Genomic DNA, 17286 nt, shown 5'->3' with positions numbered 1-17286 from the left:
GATTAGACTTACTTCGAAAGAACCCAAATTTTCTCAGTCTTTTGGATACTCTGCCAGTGAAAGGGACGCTAGCAATTTAAGCAAAGCATTTCATGTATCTTGTATGCTATCGACTGATATTTCTCTGAGAACATACAGGTTTCGCAATTAACGTAATTAGTACTCAGCTCTCATGAGTATTGTACCGATCAGTAAATCTCAAAAAAAAGTAGCGCTAATAATCTGTATCATCAAAATGTTAACAATGCTTCAAAATATATTTTATGTAAGGTTCTCAATGGCCAGCGATGTTGCCATCGTTGGTAATTTCAATGCAACAATTTCAGAGCGTAAAAATCATTCGCCTTGACTGGGACTCGAACCCAGATCCCTCAATATCCGGTCGAGTGCTTTAGCCACTTAAGCTACCGAGGCGTCCTCTTAAACTCTGAAATTTTGGGGCTTTTAAAGGAACTAGATGTTATGACGAAATACCGTACATACAATGTCACATGCATTCGTAGTCGTGCGCGAGGCGCCACTGTCCACGAGGTTAAAGCCAACTTTAAACACTTATGGTGTTTTCCCTTTGACAAATTCCAAAGAAACTGCGGGAGATGCCGCAACAGTAACTTTTAACGGAGTCATCCGCTAATGTGCATTTCAATGCAACAATTTCAGAGCGTAAAAATCATTCGCCTTGACTGGGACTCGATTCGAGTCCCAGTCAAGGCGAATGATTTTTACGCTCTGAAATTGTTGCATTGAAATGCACATTAGCGGATGACTCCGTTAAAAGTTACTGTTGCGGCATCTCCCGCAGTTTCTTTGGAATTTGCCATCGTTGGTAATTGAAAATCTTAATTGAAATAGCATTCTCATTTAGCCAATATTAGAGGAACTTTTTAACTTTCCTTTTAATCCTCTCAAAGAAATGAGAATGGAAAGAAAATGTTCTTTAAAAGCATGAGACTCGTGTTCTTTTGCGCCAAGTACTGCGAATTTCATTCCAAATGAACGGATTTAATATACTTAATTAGAGGTAGAAGAGGTTTAGACAGAGAGAACGTAGTTTTATATTGAATACGTGCTTGGAGTCAATAGAAATATTTCCTCAAATTTTTAAGTATACGAAAGCAGTACTCCAATCCTCATCTGTGTACTCGATACGTCGCAATTTAACTGCGTGTTATGAGCTCAGGAAAGGGGTTAGTCTCTGCCTGGGATATCGGGTACGCATGTGTCGTTGACTGCTATAGTCAGACGTCAGGGAGTGAGAGCTTCTCTTGTGATCAGAGGATCGCGTCGGGGGAACCTCAATCTTTCTTGCGGTGGTGACGATTTTTTTAAGGGGTTCGTTTTTTCGTCCCACGCTTTCCCTGTATATGCATCATTCCTTCCCGATTGAATGATGCGGCTCGTTCGGGTCGCAAAACGAAAATGAAAATTGTTTCGTTTGGGATAGCGCCGAGGCGCATTTGTTGGAAAATGCGAGGCCTACTCCCCTTCATCAAAAGAATGCAACCCTCTCAAGCCAAAGCGAGGGGGGGATGGGGGGCACGCAGCCGCCGCAGGGGAACGTCTACGGGGGCAGGGGGAGACGAGGATGTGGCCGGATCATTTCACTCACTCTCGTCGGGACTAGACGAGGAAATCCGTAATCTGCTTCACATAACGGTTCTCCGTGTCCGCGCTGTCTTCTTTTTTCTCTCTTCCCATTCCTCGCAATCGTAGTGTCTCCCTTGGCTGCATTTAGGGTGGCGCGAGAAAGTTAACGGCATATTCTCCCTTTTCAAAAGGACACGATAGGAAATGCGATAGGAGGGTCTTGGATGGGCGCCCTTCACCCCTCGTTGTCTTCGGCTCTCTCTCTAACCCCCTACATCCCGTGTCACTCCTACCTCCGTCCCTCCTTCGTTCTCATCCCTCCCGTTCTTGTAATATAGAACCGCGTTCTGCTCTTTTTACTTCCAGCCTCGCGTGTAACATCACCATTGCACCATTGCTTGCCTACCGACCCTCCGACCGACCGACAGGTGTCGGCAGCTAAATTGCCTTGTCTAATTGCCATTAACGGTTTAAAGCCGAGAGAGGGGTCTCGTGTGGTGGACTGCTCATAGAACTCGAGCGGAAATGAAAAACACTTGTCGCTTCTTCGTTCGGAATAGGTGGACTCAGAGGGCACGGATGATGGAGTGGGAAGAAATGTGGTCAGGTAGTCAGAATCTATTGGAACCCACCGCTTGGCTATTAAAGCCCAGCGGTGGGATTACTTTCATACTTGACTCGCACAACAGTTCTGTCGCAATCGAATGCGATTAATGTGTTTTCAGTGCCGAGAGAGAATAATAGCAAATCCATAAACATGAACTTGCATCTACGAATTTTGAATATTCCGCTGCCAATTTTGTGCCGACCTGTCTTCACTGGCGTAGCTAATGAAGATTAAGAAGATGAGGAACTGGAAGATTTTGTTAGCTATCTCGTTTCGAATGCTATTCTTTTTTTATGTTTCAAAAAGCAAATTTTCTGTAACTTTGAGCCTGAAGGCTTCACAACACGTCGACCATAATTAATTTTGAAATTATTTGATTAATCTCCGATCCTGCAATGGAGTTACGTAACATACATTCCAGAATTGAAACACTTGCCCTCATATGACTCAGATTAAAATTGAGTGCTTTTTAAGAACTCTGTCGTATCTGGTGCAAAGAATTTCAGAATTCATTGTAGTATTTCTTCTTGATATGTTGAGTTGGTAGCTTCAGTGAGATTATATTTATCGGTATTTCAGCTGTCAAAATTTAAACTGTCTCTGATTTACTTGTTTCATTGTGTTTCATTTTGTCTACAGGTCTTTTGGATTATTTACATTTTTTGGATTATTTACATTTAGCTACGATATCAAATGCTAAATGGGGCACTTAATTTTTTCCCCATTCAGCTAATATCCTTCATTTTCCATTCCTTGCGCTTACTTCATTTACCGTCGTTCAAGAAATTGAATCCAGTGCTCATTTCACTTCTATTCTTATAAAATTCCCTAGTTTTTGTTCATGTGTTTACTTATTTCTAAATAGATACACGTATAATGTAGTTAGAATGTTATTCTTACGTTGTTTTTACGAATGCCACTTGTCTACAAGCCAACCAGTGTGCAAATGTCGTAGAAGATAGTTGTTGATCGGTTTTTCCATGAGAAACATTACAAATATTATGCCCACTGTCGTTTCTCAGTTCTTCCCGAATCCAAATTTGTTCTCTGGAAGATTCCATCCAATTTTCTTCGTTATTCTTCGACTGATTACTCATGTTAGTGTTTCGGATGTCCGAGGAACTCTATCCAACGTTCAGTGGTCTTCGTATGCTTTCGTATTTCATTTCCTTTGTTTTGCAGTCGTTACACTCTTTTTGAAGGGTTTGATGACTCTCTAGTCTCCACTTTTGTGTCTTTCTTTGATCACTCCAAACAGGTTTTCTTTGCCTTTACTCCGAGCTCCTTAATATTTCTCCTTTTATTTTTCTACTTCAGACGCCTTGGATTTCTTTAGATCTCTCAATGTGCTGTCGAATTCACTCATTTGTATATCTGGATCCTTGCCGTCTTTGTCCACCTCGCTCTCTCTTATTTGGTAATATTTTGTAGGTTACGGTCCTACGATGATCCCGTGCTTTCCTGGCATGCCATTTGTGAGACAAGGAACAACTGGGGCTTCCATCATGCTTCTTCGGGTGGAAACATTAGAAGTATGATTTAAAATCTCCGCCAACCCTCCTCTTTTCAATCGCAATGTCTGTCTCAATGGCTATCATCGATGTGGCACAACACTTGAGGGTTTATAGAAGGCTAAAATTGTGTCTGATCGTCAGGGTCGAGACGGTCCCCATCCGGCTTTTAAATTGCCGCCCCTTCGTTCAATCTTTAATAATTCCTCTCGCGTTCGTGGCATCGATGAAAGGCGAATGCCGGAGGAACTCGCGCGCCAACGCTCTCATGAATCGAAGTCCACAAAACCGGCCCTTGCTTTTGAAATCGGCCGTCTCGTCGTGGACATTTTTGATTCCATCGTCGCGCATGCGAGTTTTCCGATCTCCCTGCCATTGGCTGATTTGCAACGAGTTTGTGTGAGTTGTGTGATGAAGAGGTGCCTCGTCGTTTTCTGATGGCAGAATCGTTTCTCCTTGGCGGTTGGGTCACCTTGGATACGGCTTCACGAGCGCGACGGGAAATTTCGTCACTCGGTACTGAATGATTGAATGTGGAAGAAGCCCAAAAAAGACATTTTTCTTCGTCTTTTTTTTTTGTGGGGGAGATTAATGAAAATCGGGAAAAACACATTTGCGGATGATCAAATTTCAAAACATGTTTTTTTTGGGACTTTGGCTTCCTGATCCTTGGAAACTCCCTTCACACCCTTTGTATTCGGCATATAAAATGTGATGCTTCCATTACAAATCGGATAAAATAAGTCATTGTGTGTGGATTAATAAGGTGGTAATTATCATTATTTTCTATGTCTTTTCCGTATCTCAAATAACTGTTGAGTGAATGCAGTCAATTACGGAACATGTTTTTACAGATAGAAAGTCTCATGTCCAATAGCTAAATATTCTTAGGATAGCATTTTCAATGATATTAAATATTAGCAAGAGGATAATTTTATAAAAGGTTCCTAAATTAAAATATTTTTCAGCTCCATAATTGTCTTTTATGGTGAGAGTGAATCAACCGATTGACCCACGCACGCTTCTCTTAACTACCGAGCAAGTATGGAGCTTTCATGGGTGTGTAAACAATAAATCTCAAAAAGCTTACAATTTGGAATTATTATGATTTGCTCAGTTCTTTTGAGTCGCAGGCAATTAATTACCGTCGCAACACCTTTCAGAGTATTATCCATGAATATTTTTTCAAAAGCAGCAATATGCAAAATAGCTGGTGAGTAACCTAAACGAATAGCTAAAAAGCAGATGTTAAGTAACACGCAGCCTATGCCAGATGGACTGGTCCAACCAAGTGAGTCATTGTATCTGACCTTCCTCTTGACTATCGCGGAAGCATAGGTGATTTCGCATAGCAAAGGCGTCTTTAGGTAAGATTTTATTCCTATGAGCTATTTTGATATTTAAGAGAAGTTGAGATTAAGCACTCTACTACAGGAGTTAGTGGCATTTAATTTAATTAATATTATTTTATTTTTCAAGAGGTTAAATCCTTTTAAAAACACGCCGAAGGCGAGCGGCTTTTATGAGCTCTTAGTCAATTTACAAGTCCTTGCAGATCATCTCAATGACAGTTGATCTGTTGCATCATTTGTCTGAATTTCACAGGTTGTGTGATTTCAAATGGTTTATTAGCGGCCTTGCTAATTGATCTAGAGCTTTGAGAAACCTTCTCTTGATCGGGTTCTCGTGTTTTTTGAAAGCACTAATAATGACTGAAAGGCTTAGACACCATAAACTTATCACGAGTGTGCTCGTCGTATTCTTGTACTTCACTTGGATTTATAACCAGTGGCTGGAGAAAAAAAATATTTTAATCTACGGCAAAATGTAAGCAGTGTCTGGCTGTGAGTGAAGAAAAAATCTTTTTCTCTGCTTTTCAATCCATATTCCTCTCCGTTTTTGAAGACCTTTTAAACATTTTCCCAGATCATGTGTTAATCCCAATGTCTACACCTTACGACATCCGTTCGTTCACCCTGACGTTCAGCTCCTTGCTTGTTACTGGATGGCTCCTTCACGCACATCAATATAGACCGGAGTTACTCACCCCCGTCCCGCCACACGCGCCATTTCTTACTACGTCACCCCTGTAGGTTGCGTGGATTTTGGACGAGGAGAGTGGCCGTCGTGCCATTGAGAATTGTTGAGAAACGTTTGACCACAATTGCCAAGCCAGGAATCCCCACAAGGAATAGTCCTTCTCCCTGATAAATAATATTGTGGATAGTCTTAGGAGTCCCTCCAAGAGTCGGATCTGTCATCTGGTTTTTGAATAGCTTCATGCCCCTATCATTTATCATGTCAACTTCGGATGTCTCCGAGGAATCTTTTCTATCAATCATTCCCTTGCAATTTTTTCTCAGAAGACTTATTGGTGATTCTCATAGCTGAAAGGCAAGTATTATTATTGGACTTAAGAAGCCATAAAACTGATCAGTCTCTCATCGAAAAGATGTTCTCCTTCAGTTAAGCATCCAATTTACATGTATATAAAGAGTGCGCACGTAATTTGGCGTAAAATATTTTGGCCTTCGACCTCTTCCCTGTCTTTATTCATAAGTTCCCCTTGAATACATTTCATATTTTAAAACTTTAAGTTATTTTTTTTCCTTCCATATCGTCCTTAGAAATATTTGATGGTTGTTTATTTTCGTTGCTCCCAGCTCGATTATCAATTGCATCAATTACCTTATCAATGTCATATCTTGGAGGAGTTTATTAATTATTCTGAATTTGTACCTATTTTCTGATAATGTTGCGATGCACAAAATATCAATATGCTATTAAATTACAAGTACATCTCTTGAAATATAAATAGTTCAAGGATGTGATATGGCGCTTTGTAGTTTATGACAGAAATTAATTAATCCAACTTCTTGAGGATCCCATATACTTGCAGCATACTCTAGTTGAAGCCTAACCAATGACAGATAACATTTCTCTTTGACCTTTTCATGACATTTATCAAGTACTCTTCTAATAAATCCTAATGTTTTGTTAGCTTGTCCATATATTCCCCGTATGTGTTTCACCCAGGAGAGGTCGTGAGTGTGGGTAACGCTTAGGTATTTAATTGAGTCTACACATTCCATTTCGGTGTTCCCAATGCAGTAGGCGTTCGGGATGGAATTGCTCTTTTTTAAACGTATTTAAATTTTTATATGGCACTCAAGTGATGGTGTCACGTTAAAAACACTATTGAGGAAGGCAACGGGAAACCACCTCAATTATCATTCCCTAGAAAAATATGATGGACAATAGAGATATTTTGAGTCCTGGCAACCACGGGGCTCGGCCCAATCGGCCGTGTGTCGTGCCCGGCAGCGGGGGAGGCAAGGCTTCCGCGGTCGTCATCCCACGAAACCCTTGCAAGGGAAAACCAGCAGCAGCAGGACAGATGACGCAGGAGAAGAAGACAAAATTAGTTAGAATAGGAACGTGGAATGTTAGGACAATGATGAGGACAGGGAAATTGGAGAATGTTAAGCGAGAGATGGAAAGGGGAAATATAGATATTTTAGGTCTATGCGAGGTGAGATGGAAAGATAGCGGGGATTACTGGAGTGATAAGTATAGAATAATATACAGCGGTGGGGACGAGAGCCAACGAGGGGTTGCCATAGTATTAAATGAAGAGGTAGGAAGAAGCGTAGTCAACATAGAGCAGGTAACGGATAGAATACTACTAGTGGAGATAAAAGCAGAACCGACGAACTTAGTTATTATTCAGGTATACATGCCACCGAGCAACCATAAGGAAGAAGAGGTCGATAAGATATACGATCAGTTAGAGGACATGATCGCGTGTGTTCCAGCAGGGAAACATTTGATAGTGATGGGGGACATGAATGCGACGGTAGGCGAAGGAAGAGATGGTGATGAGGTGGGCGACTACGGTTTAGGCACGAGGAATGACCGCGGGGAGAAAGCAGTTGAGTTCTGCAGGAGACAGGGGTTAGTCATCACCAACACTTGGTTTAGACACCACAAAAGACGCAGGTATACATGGAAAATGCCAGGTGACTCGGGAAGATATCAGTTAGATTATATCCTGGTTAGACACAGGTTTAGGAATAGTGTGATAAATTCCCACAGCTTCCCGGGAGCGGATGCGGACTCAGACCACAATTTAGTTGTTATGAAATGTAGCGTACGTTTCAAAAAGATAAGGCAGGGGCGGCGAGTTAGAAAATGGAATGTAGAAGCATTAAATGGGTTGAAAAGGAAGGAATACAAACAGGCGGTAGAGAAAATCATGGAGGATGGTAAAGGGCTTATTACTATCGAAGAAAAATGGGAAATGATCAAAAAAGGGTTGTCTAAAGCCGCAAAAGACACTATTGGAACCGTTAACGCTAAAAGGACTAGGAAACCATGGATCACGGATGAGATGATTACAAAGATGGATGAGCGGCGAAAATGGAAGAATATAAATACAGAATTAGGCAAAATGAAGTACAAAGAATTGAACAATAAATTGAGGCGGGCAACAAATAAGGCAAAAGACGCATGGTGGAAGACGCAGTGCGAGGATATGGAAAGTCTCCAGAGGAAGGGTGAAATCGGTGCGCTGTACAGCAAAGTTAAATCGTTATCGGGAAGTAAGAAAGGAAGAGCTATGCTAATAGTTAGAGATAAGGCGGGTAAGGTAATAGTTGATGCAGGAAAGATCCAAGAGAGATGGAAGGAGTATATAGAAGAACTGTATAGTAAAGAACTCAGACCAACACAGTTAGACATTGAAAAAGAAAATGACGTAGAGGAAGACAGCTTAGGTCCAGGCATACTAGACAATGAGATAGAAAGGGCATTAAGGGAGATGAAACTAAATAAGGCCATGGGGGTAGATAACATTCCCGTGGAACTTTTAAAATGCTTAGGAAAATGTGTGAGGAAGAGGCTATATGGGCTGATCCGTAGCATTTATGAGGAGGGAATCTGGCCGGAAGACTTTGTGAGAGCAGTTTTAGTTCCGATTCCGAAAAAGGTAAAGGCCACGTCATGTGAGGACTAAAGGACAATTAGTTTGATATCCCACGCAGCTAAAGTTGTTCTCAGGATCATAAACAAAAGGATAGAGAGTAGGGCAAATGATTACTTAGGGGATGATCAGTTTGGGTTTAGGAAGGGGAGAGGTACGCGTGATGCCATTGCAGTAATGAGATTATTAATCGAGAGGAATATAGAACACAACCAGGAGGTATTTGCCTCTTTCGTAGATTTCGAAAAAGCGTTTGATAGAGTGAATTGGGAAAAACTAATGAGTATATTGCAGAAAATAGGAATAGATTGGAGGGAAAGGAGGCTAATCCGCAACCTGTACATGTCTCAGACTGCTCAGGTGCGGGTGGGAAACGGGGAGTCAGGATGGGTAGTGTTAGGAAGGGGTGTAAGGCAGGGTTGCCCATTATCACCGTTGCTGTTCAACCTGTATGCAGAGGAAATGATCAAAGAGGCATGGGAAGAACTAGAGGTAGGAATGAAAGTGGGCGGGGAATTCGTAAAATCAGTTAGGTTTGCTGATGACCAAGCTTTAGTTTGTCAGTCAGCCAAGGGGCTGCAAGCATTGCTGAGTGAATTGGAAATTCAGTGCGACAGGTATGGGATGAGAATCAACATTAATAAAACAAAGGTTATGCGATTTTCTAGAAAGAAAAAGGCCAAGCTTAACATTAAAATAGGAGGGCAAAAACTAGAGCAGGTAGAACAGTTTACGTATCTCGGTAGTGTTTTGGACCAACACGGTCAAAGTAGTAGGGACGTAAGGAGAAGAATTGCGCTAGGCAAAGAGGCTTTCACGAGGAGGAGGGAGTTGATGACGGGGACTTTGAGTGAGGATGTTAAGAAAAGACTCGTAAAAACTTTGATATGGAGCGTAGCTATGTACGGCGCGGAAACGTGGTCATTGAAGCAGGAGGATAGACGTAGACTGGAGGCTTTTGAAATGTGGGTGTGGAGAAGAATGGAGAAGGTGAAATGGACAGAGAAGAAAACAAATGAGGAAGTACTTGGTATGGTGGGCGAAGAGAGGGGTTTGTTGGGAGCAATCCTATGGAGGCAGGAAAAGTGGATGAAGGGGGTGTTGACCGGCAGTGGGATGTTGAAGACTGTGATAGAGGGTAGAATGTTGGGCAAAAGAGGAAAGAGAAGGAACAGGATAGGGATGTTGGACGGGATGAAGGGCGGAAGAAAGTACTCAGAGATGAAGAGGGACCTGGTGTAGAGTAGAATTTAGGGTTGTGTTTTGTTAGTAGTCACAAAATATTTGTTTGGTAGTTGTGTCCATCGAAAAACCTACCTTAACCGGTAGATTACCTTAAAAAAAAAATATGGCACTCACCATTATTAAACCCATACGGTAACATTTTTGTGACTATGCAAAGAAGAATTATTATTTGAATTATAAATCATACTTTTGGAATGATTTTAATAAATATATATGATCAGAAAGTTCGTTATCTTCGAAGGCGGTCCAGCCGGCCGAGCAAGTCAACCCCGTCACGTCGGCGCTTGCGTAGCCGCCCGCCCGCCCCGGCCCTTCCCTCGCACCACTCAACGTGCAGCGCAAAGTTCGGGGAAATTACGCAACTCTGAAAAACCAGTTCTTCAACTCTAGTTTTGCCCCATCTTCACTCTATTACCCCTTCCACTGGCCTCTCATCTCATTGAACGTATTTTAATTGTACTGCGATAAAAATCCGTTTCATTCACCCACTTACGAAAACGCCAGTAATCACAGTTCAGGGGAGCATTGAGAATTTGGATTGCAGATGGGGGATTGAGAATAAAGCCTATGGCAGCAATGAATCGATGACGACGGAACCAGAACTCGATTAATTTTTAGGAATTTAACTCAGTGGAAAGAAACAGCAGCTGAAATGTAAATGAAAATTAGTAAAGATTGTGTGGTGGCAGTTAGCTGATTTTTTTTTCTTTTTATTCCTCGTTTGTTTTTTTTATATTAGGGAGTTTAAGAAATAAAGAAAAATAACTTCCAGGTGTTCGTATCCCGTCCTCTCTTCAATAATTTCGATTATTGATTGGATGCGACGTTTAGATTTTTCTGTCGGCATGCCCATCTGAGGTAGGATCGCACCAAATGAACTCTCTTTTTGGTCTGACGTTTAATCATCCATATGTCGAGAAAAATTCCACTCATGGAGAGCATCTGGAAGGAAAAGGCTTCACATGATCTCTAATGGCTCCCATTTCGAGTATCGCTTCCGTCTGGAGCAAAAATTCATTTCGGGCCTGTGGGAAGAATATACATGTATACGGAATATTTTTTCTGATTTCCGGTAACCGGTCTCACGTGGACAGGATCGAGTCGTGAGGTTGATTCTTGCTCCAGCGCGAAGCCATTTATCCCTATATCTACATCGACGCCGCCTTTGGAAAGAGAAATGCTCTTCTGACTGTAATTGGACAAACGGACGCCGGTACATACATATAACATGAACCGATCTCCGCAGCGACTTTTCCCGAATAATAATGAATCTTCCTCGAGATGTTGCTGCGGTACAGAGAGGGTGGAGACATCCGCCTGGACTTCTCCTTCCGGTTTTCCATTGGCAGGCCACCTTATTCCTTCCGCAACCCTAGCCGCTTTCTCGTCCCGCCCACAGTTCAGATAGACAGCAAACGCAGCCCCACGGATCACTGCCTTAAATTTCTCTTGCAGGCCAGGAGAAAAACTTCTCTCCGTGGGGCGGATGCGGTTCATCGTTCTCAGGAAACATGAGAAACATTAATCTATTCCTGCATGCTCTAATTTTATAGACAGAATGAAAAATTTAGCCAGTCAGGAATATAAAAATGTATTCCGCGGGTCTCCGATTGTAATAAACAATACTGCTATAATATGTTTCCATTTCCTAAACCCAGTTAACTTGAATGAACAAATTTAATAATCGGAAGCTTACATAGTAATCAAGTTAACAAGATTCTTCGAACTTTGGAATTGAAAATATTGAGTTAGGTAGTGTTAAGGCAGAGTTAAGTTCAGTGGAAAATGATTATAATGATGCATACCTTCGTTACAGCCACAAGTCTTAGATAAATAAAAAACAAGTTGTATGATAAAAAGAATCCGAAAAGTTTGACGCCTCATGTATTAATTCGACACCGACTTGTAAAAGCATTTCATTTTCCCGTGAAAGGCGCCCAGGCGCATTGAGCAGGCCTATGACGGTCACTCAGCTCAGGATACGGATTCATTCGGGTTGTTGACTGCAAAGCGTAACAAGAAATTAAGATCATTTGATAGTTTTAAGCCTTCGAATTCAATAATATAGTGTGAGTGTAGTAAACATTTGAGTGCCATCCAAAATGTGACCTTAACATACGTTTCTGTGACCCAAGATAAAGTGTTTAAGATTCCGCTTCACGTAACCTTTAATCCACCCCTCGTCGCAATAATTCACAACTGCGGGTCTGACATGCATTTTTCCGCATAGTACCTCCAGTCAAATAACCCCCCATGCCACGCAAAGAGCCCGGGAGAGTTGGCAATAGTTTCACCGCAGTCGAGAGCAACGACGTAAACCTGTTTCGTTTCGGGCAAGAGTTGTCCGACTGGCTTAGCCCGTTAAAAAGAAAGCTGGCGCGGCTTGACCAGTCATAATTGATGGGCCGAAGAGCAGAATGTTACAAAAAGAACGAAAAGACAAGTTCCCTTACTTCTTGGGCTTCCGAGATCTCTCAGACTGCTCGAAAACTCTGGCGCGTATCGCTTTTCTCGAAAAAATATAAAAAATGGGCCCGCGTGAACGTTCGTGCGCACACGTGCGTAGACCTTATAGCCCTCCGACTCTCCAAGGAGTCACCTCGTCTGTGGCCACGTGGTCGGCGCTCGGGGAGAATGAAAGCCGGGAGGTGGTGGGTGAAGGCGGCGTGCACCGCGATTAAAATGAGTTTGCGTCGCTAGAGTAATCTGCCCGCGTGCTTCTTCCGTAAAAAATCCTCTCGTCATCCCTTCCGCGCTTCGCTTGAAGTCGTGACACGACCACACTTCCTCCTTTCTAAAGGATTTTGGATGAGTGGAGGGATATATACGCATAAGAAAACGATGTAATTTCAATAAGTAATTGGTTTGAGATAGCGGAAGGGTATTTATATTCTGTTATTGTACCAGGTAGATCTCGATTATCAACGAAAAATTAATGCAACATTTAAAAAAATAACGTGGAACGAGGTCTCGTTTTCTTTTTATTCGCTATCACTATTTTTTTCGTTATGTGATTTGCCTGTGTGGCATATTTTTCGATCGCAGATCTAGTGACTTAGAGCCAGTAATTCTCGAAAGCCCAGGTTATAATTTTTCTGCAGGATGGAAATTGAAAATCCTTGTCGGCGATTTACGATCCATATCGTTATTAACTGTAACGATTGGACCTCTGCTTTGAAACCGAGTGGAAGGCATCAATCAGAGGTTGCGTGATTTCTACAGGGATATCAGGGCATCCTTCGTCGACCTTGAGCCAGCGATCCAATCGTGTAGGAACCTCCTGAACCGTTCTGGTGTTCACTACATGTCTGAGGCCGCCAGATGTGTAGTGGGTAGGATATTCGAGCACTGCAGGGCTTTTTTTAGAATAAAATGTTGGTCAGCGTGTTGGTCAATTAGTGGGTCTCTAAAGTCTTCTTTGCCAAACTATGTAGCTTTAAATGAAGAGAGATTCAGTACTAGCAATAGTTTCTTTAACACGTATCAGATAGCATCGGATGGACAATTTTACGAGGTATTCTTTATTAATAAGAAGACGATCCTCGTTAAAAATTCAAAAAACCGTAATGTCAAGGAAACATTATCTGTATTAGTGGTTAATTGCCGAAGTTAAAAAACCTTATTCAAAGCACTGGTACAGATATAATTATTGGGTCAGAAAGCTGGTTAATCACTGATATTGCCAACGATGAAATTTTCCTAAAATCCTTTTCCATTTTGAGAAATGACAGAACAAATAGAATCTGGGCCGGTGTCTTTTTTGCAGTTGAAAATTCTTGCGTTAGCAGTACTGAGGTAATTCCGAGAAATGGTTTGGAAACCGTTTGGTGCTCAATTAAAAGTCCTCAACCCAAAGGAATTTATGTATGCGCATTTTACAGACCGCCAGTCGCCAGAGACAATTCAATACTACAATTGGATCAGCAAATCAAAGGTTTCTCATCCCAAAACAATGATCACGACGTTATAATGGGTGGAGATTTCAATGTCCCATCTATTGACTGGAAAACATATAGTTTTGAAACGGGAGTTGAAGACAAAGATATATACAAATTGCTATTGAATTCTTTTTCGTCGAACTTATTGAATCAACTTGTCATTTCACCATATAGGGGCGATAATATTCTTGATTTGTTAGCAACGAATATTCCCGAAAAAGTCTGAACTGTAGAAACTATATAAGGATTTAGTGGCCACAGGGCAGTAAATTCTAAGTTTTCGCTTTATGGGGTACGAAATATATAAATTATAAGAGAAATTAGTCACCCCAGGGTTGTGATACTGGGGTCCGAAATAAATAACCTATAAGGAAAATTCACTTGTTTAAAGAAGGAGACTACAATGGCTTAAAGTGAGTGCTACATAATGAAATTGCAAGTTTTAAGAAGGATATCAATCACCGAAATATTGAGGATACGTGGAATCACTTCCTTGAGATCACGCGCTCAGCAGTTAACAATCTCATTCCCAGTAAATTTATAAAATATAATACGGAACCGAGATGGTGCAACGCGGACGTTAGAAAGGCATTACGACGTCAAAGGCTATGTCATGTCAAAATGGAACATATTAGGGATGATATCTCTAGCGAGAAAAAGAATGAAATCACTTATGATTATGAGATATCTAGGGCGAATGCCAAGATTGAATTTCCGAAAACGTTAACGGAATTCTAAAGGAGAAGGCTAGCAGAAAATTTAAAAGAGAATCCAAAAGCATTTTGGTATGCGTCAGAGAAATTCAGCGAAACAAATCAACTGTTAATTCAGTCAAAAATGATAAAGACGAAAGAGTAACCAGCAGTTTGGAAAATGCCAACTTATTGAATTCCTTGTTTCAAAGCGTCTTCACCAATATCTCACCGAATGCCTCCGATAGCTGACCAAATCGTGCCGGTCAACCGATGCCCAAAATTGAAATCTCAAATAATGGAACAGAACGTTTGCTGAAGAATATTAAGTCCATTAAATCCTCCGGGCTTGATGAAGTACATGCTCGTATATTTAAGGGTCTAGCTTCGGAAATTGTGTAGTATATAAGAGTAATATTTAAGAAGTCGCTGTTACATCACAAGGTTCCCATATAATTGGAAATGGCTAACGCTACACCAGTATTTAAAAACGGAGACAACAAGGAACCGAGCAATTACAGACCCATTTCCCATTTCGTGCAAGGTTAATATAAGTTCGATCTTGAGATACCTCGGTAATCAAAAGTTATTAATGAAAAACACCACGGTTTCCTAAAGGGACGATCCTGCGAAAAACAGCTTGCTGTTTTTCTTCATGGTATTCTTATTTCGGGAGAGATCAAAGTTCCAGTGGACGAGGTTTCACTAGATTTTAAGAATGCTTTCGACGAAGTACTTCATATTAAACTACTTACCAATCTAGAAGCTTATGGCATAGATAAAAATATCCGGGGTTTGGTGAAAGACTTTTGAATGGTCCTTTTCAAAGAGTAGTGATAGATGGAGTTAGCTTAAATGCAGTAGAAGTTACTTCAGGTGTTCCCCAGGGAAGTATTATCGGGCCTCTTTTATTCCCACTTTACGTTAACGAAATTGACTCCCTAGTTCCTAGTAAGATACGTTTATTTGCCGACGATGAAGTGGCTTACCGTGATATCCGTTATCATGAGGACACAGCAGCTTTGTCAGATGACCTTAATGCTATACAACGCTGGTGCGACACTTGGCAATCAGTATTTAACTTAAAAAAGTGCGTAGTTATACATTTTTAGAAAAAGAGATATTCCCTCTCGAACGTTTACTGCATTGTAAATACCGAAATGGAATGTGTAGACTCAATTAAATACGTGCGTGTCGTTGGTAAGGCCTCGTTTAGAATATGCTGCAAGTATATAGGTTCCTCACGAAGTTGGATTAATTGCCGAATTCGATTTCGTGCAGCGTAGAGGAGCTAGATTTGTAAAATGTTGTTATGATAAACTTAGTAGCGTATCCAAAATATTAGAGGAGATATAGCCTGGGAATCGCTCACGGAGCGAAGGTTAACTTACAGTTTGAAGCTCTAACATGTATAAATAAATAAATTGGGAGGGAGTCTCTTTAGCAGCGATGTTGAAAATGTATTATTACCCCATCATACTACGGTAGGAGATATCTTGTTAGTAAAATTAGAGAGATCAAGTGTAGAAAAGATAGATTTAAGATGCCATTTTTTCCACGAACGATAGGGGATCATAATAACCCTGTCCGATCGCGGTAGTGTCATGTTCGGGGAAAAATTAGTCTTGTTTGTGTTCACCCCCTGCCACACACCCTGGCGGTGGCTTGCATGGTGCATAAATAAATAAAGAAAAGATTACGTTCCCATGTAATGTGGATCTATTATCGCATCTTTTGTTGCAGAGATTTAGATATCAGGTGTGAGTAGTAACATCCGGAGTTCAAATCTAGGCGGCGTGATAAAAACCCTCAAGGGAGCCAAGTGAATGAACTTTTTATGAATATCAGCTGTATTCGGGAAACTATATGAAACAAAACCAAGGGGAATTTACTTACTCCCCCACATTGGATCTTTAGGCTTCACAGTTAGTTTTAATGCTCGTTAACTTCAACTATATATTTATTGACATCGCCTTGATCATAACATTAAGGAATGTTGTTAGTGCGCAAATATCAGTAAAAATGTTTTCATTTTTCAAATTTATTTTAGATGAAGACATTTTCTCGCAGTTACAATTGGTGCTTTGTGCGACCTTCCTCGTTGATGACCAAAGGTCCGTCCACATCTAGCCTTATTTGTTGGTGTCGTGCTAAGAAAATATTCAAATGCAGTACACTCCTTTGAATAAGTCGTGATAATTGAACCGTGGAACTTCGCATGTGTGTTAAAATATTTATCAACCTAACTGGAATGGCTCAAATTTCAACAAGATATCAGTGACTCCAAGAACAGCTTTACTGGAGAGAACAACCATAATGTTAACACCAACATGGGAGTAAAAATTTGGTGCATGCGGGCTTAGTCTCCTACTTTAGTTTGCAGGCTATGTAATCGGCCGCTTGTCGATGAAACCCTCGCAGGAGAGCTTGGCTGGGACGAGACGACCTATTCCCCGCTGAGTGGAATCACCGATCTGACCAACATATATGATGTCAATGTTACGAATCCATTGAAGCGAAAAGAAGTCCGTAAGAATCTGGATAGTGTTCAGAATCAGCGTCCGAGTCACGTTACCCAGGTGGATTGTGTAAGGCTGATTGAGAGCGGCTGGAAGATCACTCTTTTAGCATTGGGTTATGGGTGGCTAAGGTGAAAAAACTGGAAAGTTCTGGAAATTTTATTCTTCATGTAAAAATTGGGAAATCTCAGGGAATTCGGCTGGTG

Source organism: Hetaerina americana, unplaced genomic scaffold, assembly GCF_022747635.1.
Source record: "Hetaerina americana unplaced genomic scaffold, ioHetAmer1.1.p SCAF_2, whole genome shotgun sequence".
In the NCBI taxonomy this organism is placed as follows: domain Eukaryota; kingdom Metazoa; phylum Arthropoda; class Insecta; order Odonata; family Calopterygidae; genus Hetaerina; species Hetaerina americana.
This window is presented reverse-complemented; position numbering follows the sequence as displayed.